This window comes from Chrysemys picta, chromosome 1 (genome assembly GCF_011386835.1).
Source record: "Chrysemys picta bellii isolate R12L10 chromosome 1, ASM1138683v2, whole genome shotgun sequence".
Taxonomy (NCBI): domain Eukaryota; kingdom Metazoa; phylum Chordata; order Testudines; family Emydidae; genus Chrysemys; species Chrysemys picta.
The window spans coordinates 49,537,710-49,542,997 of NC_088791.1; positions in this window are offsets into that span (position 1 = coordinate 49,537,710).

The window sequence follows — 5,288 nt, forward strand, 5'->3', positions numbered from 1 at the left end:
GCAGCTGCGTATAGAAGCAGCATGTTTGCGGCTCTGCCCCGGACCTTCCGTTTGCCTCTCTGGTTTTGTGGTAGGCTTGCCTTAGCTCCTTAATTTTCACGCGGCGCTGCTGTGCGTCCCTGTTATGGCCTCTGTCCTTCATGGCCTTGGAGACCTTTTCTAATATTTTGCCATTTCGTTTACTGCTATGGAGTTCAGCTAGCACTGATTCATCTCCCCATAAGGCGAGCAGATCCCGTACCTCCCGTTCGGTCCATGATGGAGCTCTTTTGCGATCCTGGGACTCCATCATGGTTACCTGTGCTGATGAGCTCTGCGTGGTCACCTGTGCTCTCCACTTTGGGCAAACAGGAAATGAAATTCAAACGTTCGCGTGGCTTTTCCTGTCTATCTGGTCAGTGCATCTGAGTTGAGAGTGCTGTCCAGAGCGGTCACAATGAAGCACTGTGGGATAGCTCCCGGAGGCCAATAACGTCGAATTCCATCCACACTACCCCAATTCCGACCCGCTAAGGCCAATTTTATCGCTAATCCCCTGGTCGGAGGTGGAGTAAAGAAACCGGTTTAAAGGGCCCTTTAAGTAGAAAGAAAGGGCTTCGTCGTGTGAACGTGTCCAGGCTTAATTCGATTTAACGCTGCTAAAGTCGACCTAAACTCGTAGTGTAGACCAGGCCTGGGGGTGGGGGGGTGGGAAGTGCCAAAGCCCGAGCCCTGCCACAGGGGAGGGGCCAAAGCTGAACGGGGTTGCGATCCACTTTGGGGTCCCAACCTGCAGTTTGAGAACCACTGGATTAGAATCATATTTTATTTCACACAAAGATGTGGCAATCTTTCAGAACAAAACCTGGAACAAAGCAAAACTCACCTACTTTGTTTATTAAAGAGAAACCATCACTGACCTTCCACGCTAGTATCCACTACCTGAGTCACAAAACCGTGCTGAAAGAGCCAGTTCTGAATGCGTTATCCATCTGGTAATGTTTGGTTCCTGAAGCTTTTTGGCTGAGTGACCCATTTTTTAACTACCACCAGACAGTTCACATTTTGGGGAGCTACCAGTTCTCGCTATGTGGCCCATGGGCTTCAGGCAGAGCAGATTGCTGATCCAAAACACTGAAGAAGCAGAGTGACTGTTTTAAGTGGGCTCAGGGTAAGGCCCCCCTATTCCAAGCAGTTAGCAGAAATGTGACATGAAAGGGGGCTTGAAAAAGAGTGAAGTAATCTTTCAGCAAGCTGAGGTGGATAAAGAAGAAAACAGAGCCAGCCTCTCTTCCAACGTTCCTTTATGGTTGTATACAGATAATGGACGCTGTTTAGGTTTGTCATTAGGTATTTGCCCAAATTGTTTTACAAAGTAATTTCTGTTTATTTGCATGTGAAGTACAACTGCCATGTCAATTTTACACTGAACTTGGCCTATGTTTTCTATTTCTCAACTTTACTTGGTAATGATGAGGAAAGACTCCCGCAGCAGATCTGAGTTTCAGCTGAAGAATCTAGAGGAAGGGATTCCTCGTCTTCAGCTCAAGTGGGCAGCTCTGTAGGGTAATGGATGTTTTAGAGGAAATGTGTTGTTCTGTGAGCTTGTTTGTGCTCGTGTTGAAGACTCTGTTATCGCTTGCGTTGGTGGCTGATTTCATTTGACAAACTGCGGCAGATTCATGTATATTTATGACTTTTCAGATGTAGATTGGGCAGTATTGAAAATAACACAGACTTGCACATGCATGGTCACAGTCTGTGAATTAAAACATTCAGCATTTGTAAGATGCCAGCATAGATATTTTTAATTTTTCAGAGCACACCAGCACATCTGAAGCTTTCAGTATTGTCCAGGATGATAAACATCAGGCACTCGAGCTCTTTGAAAAATAGATTAAACACTCACTGGACTGCTCCTGCTTCGTATTTTTGTTCTCACGCCACAAATGCTGTGTTTAAAATTAGCCAATTTTTCATATTATTTATAATGTGCTGTCAATTTTCCCTAGAACCACATTGCTATGTGTGTGGTCAGCAGATGAAATGAAACCTGCCTCTGGCTCTCATCCAGGCTTATCCTTACCTGGGAAGAGCCAGGGTATTTGTCCAAAGAGCTAGGGTCCGGCGTGGGATGCTGGACCACAGAAACTCCTTCAACAACCCTAGAAAAGGACCTATTGGGGATAAAGTTGTGGCTCACTCTGCTGCTATAACCCACTTTATCCCCTCCATATCCTTGAGCAGGGCTCTGGCTCTCAAGGATGTACTTCATCCAAAGATCTTTTCACTTTATCTCCTTTTTTTCTCTCTAAGGTGTCAGTTAAGACATTTTCCCTAGCCCTGGAAGTCAGCATTTCCACGCTGAAGTCTTTTCATGACTATGAACACATCACCTGTAAGGCGTGGGGAGGCTCACAAACCAGAGGTGAATTTTTAAGTTTCCAAATAAATGAAATTTCTTCCAGCTCATGAATTCAGTCTTAATCCATTTTAATTAATTGGGACCTATTGCCTGCATTCATCCCATGGTGCCACTTCCCATCTCATTCTCTTCAGATCTCCTCTTGCCCTCAGAGACCTGACACTCCCTATCCCACTGGACAGTCTCGATCTCAACTCCTGATCTGCTGCACTATTTGAAGTTATTAAATCCACTGTCTATTCCTGTTCAGTTCATTTAACAATCATCCCACCACCCCCCTTCTATGGGAGATTCTTGTCTGTCCTGAATAAACATCAGAGTTAGACAGCTTCTTGCAGAATAATTACTATAAAACCAAGGTACAAATTGGGGCATGTTATTGATGTATGTGTTATATCACACTCCAGTAATCCTTAAGATCATATTATCAAAAAAAAAATTACTTACCATGTAATGCATAAAATGTAAGGTGAATAAAATTTCAGAGAGACTAACAAATTCCCAATGGGCTACATCCACTTCTCAATAAATAAAAATTAATATTTATATATTAATTCCAACACAAACAAGTGCATTAACATGAACCTAACAGTGGTGATCTCCATTCCTAAGTAACACAAGTATGGAAAAATACTGGAAAATCCTGAGTTAATACAGTTCTTTCACAAACTTCAGAAATGACTTTTTATTTTATGGATGTTTTGTTTAGTACACACACATCTAAGAATGAAGGATGAAGGGTGAAATGAGGTGGAAGAAGAAAACAAGGGAAATGAGTCTGCCAGCGAAAGGGGATGGGGCTGCAGGGGACAATGCAGTAGAGCTCTGTGGGGCTGAAGTCACTGCAGGTAACTGGGCCACTGACAAGAACCCTGCATTGACTCTTGGTCTGGGTCCTATAAGTCATGGATAAATCCATTCTGTGGCCACAGTCAAGGCCAGGCTTAGGGAAAATGGTGCCCTGAGCCAATTTGTATTTTGGCGCCCTTTCTTTAAGTTTGAGAATAGCAGAATGGGGTGCAGGGTGCAAGCACCAGTTCCTGGCCCTGGAGCCTGGCCGGGCTGCACAGGGAGGAATTTCTGAGCCCAGGGGTTCCCCCAGCCATACACCCCCTGACCAGCTATCAGCAGGTACACATCCACCATCCGTGCCCACGGGAAGCAGCGGACCTAGGGGCTGTCCCTCTGGCTCCACAGGGGCAAGCCCTGCTGCCTGAGCTTCCCTGCCAGGCTGGCAGCGCCAGGCAGCATCACCCACCTCCTGCCTGGCTGGCCAAGGGCTCCAGCCCCCTGCTCACCAGCAATCATCCCGCTCTGGCAGCCCAGGTCCACCAGCTTACAACACTCGGACGGCGACCCCCGTGACCACAGTGCCCTGGGCAGTCGCGCAGATTGCCCACCTGTAAGGCCGACCCTGGCCACAGTCCTGCCATAAGTTACATGCAGATGGAGCGCCACATCTGGCTGACGTCAGTGTGGTTATGCTCAGGCACAGCAGTCCATGTGTGTGCAGTGAGCTGAAAGAACAGGGCTAAGGTTGGCTTCAATTGCAGCCAAAATTTACTAACATTCTTTTGTTGTCAGATGTGACCATTGTCAAAAGCAACAGAATAAATGAAAGAAGTGGGGTCAAAAATGTATATATGTGATGGTGTTTGGCAAACTTGCCACCCCCACACACCCTCTTGTCCTTTGGCCTACTCTGGCCCTAGGAGTGTCCTGGCAGAGTCTTGCCCCTTCTGGGGCCACAGAGTTCTTTTATGGAAACAAAACAAACAACAGCAAAAATCGCAGCTCTCCCTTAGCTGGGCTTTATCTCTAATTAGGCTTGGCCCACCCTCCAGGTGGAAGCAGCCAGGTTAGTTGGCCTCTCCAGCCCCTTTAATCCTTTTATTACATGTGCGGGGGGTAAATGTGGCATCACACTATGTAAATATGCCCTATAGTGATTAGAGTACAAAAAACACAGAGGTCCCTTCTAATGAAAACACATAGCAATATCCATATCTTCATTTTATAATGACCACTAGGCCAAGTTTTCCCTCACCATCATTGAGTAGCATTGTGTCTGCTGCTGGAGTCCCAAGCTAGCTAATCTTCCTGAAAGAAAAAAAAGGTGACAACTATGGGATCAACAGACAGGCCTTAAAAATCTGAATATATTTTATTTTCTCAATCCTACAAAATAGTTAAGAAAATGCTTCCCAACTAACAACCTGAACAGGAGAGCTAGGAAGAGTCTCAAAACATTGCGCAATGAATCAGTTCCATAAAAACCAAGCTAACTAAACCTACTTCCATATAGCCTCATTGAAGCCTCACCTATTCAGAAGCATACACTATCCTAGTCAAGGAAAGGCTAAAATGAAACTAAAATAATTTATGACAGGTCTGAATATAAAAAATGATTTGGGAACATTGTTCATATTCAGATACATTAGAGAATTCCCATTCATCAACACTTAAAATAGAGAGAGACAAAAACAAAATATACATAAAATAGGACAATGATTGTGTTTTTAGCTAAAACTTTGTATAGAAATGTGAGCAATATGTTCTAGAAGTTTGTATGTATCACCAGAACTCAAAGTTAACACTACAGCCTAACAACATTTGTGGAAGTACTGAAATACTTGGGAACCAATATAAAGCTCAGAATCCACTGTGGTGAACACATTACAAACACTAGAATGGGGTAGAAAAAAATAAAATAAAATAAAATAAAAACATTCCTTGATTCTGATGTGACTGACCGGTAGAATCTAAAGGAAGCATCAGCCCTCAGTTTGCCTATTTATAATATTTTCATTTAATAACAAATTTCTCTCTATTTTCTGATACAGTAAATCTTATTAATTTTTCTCCCTGACACTTTCTCCTCAAC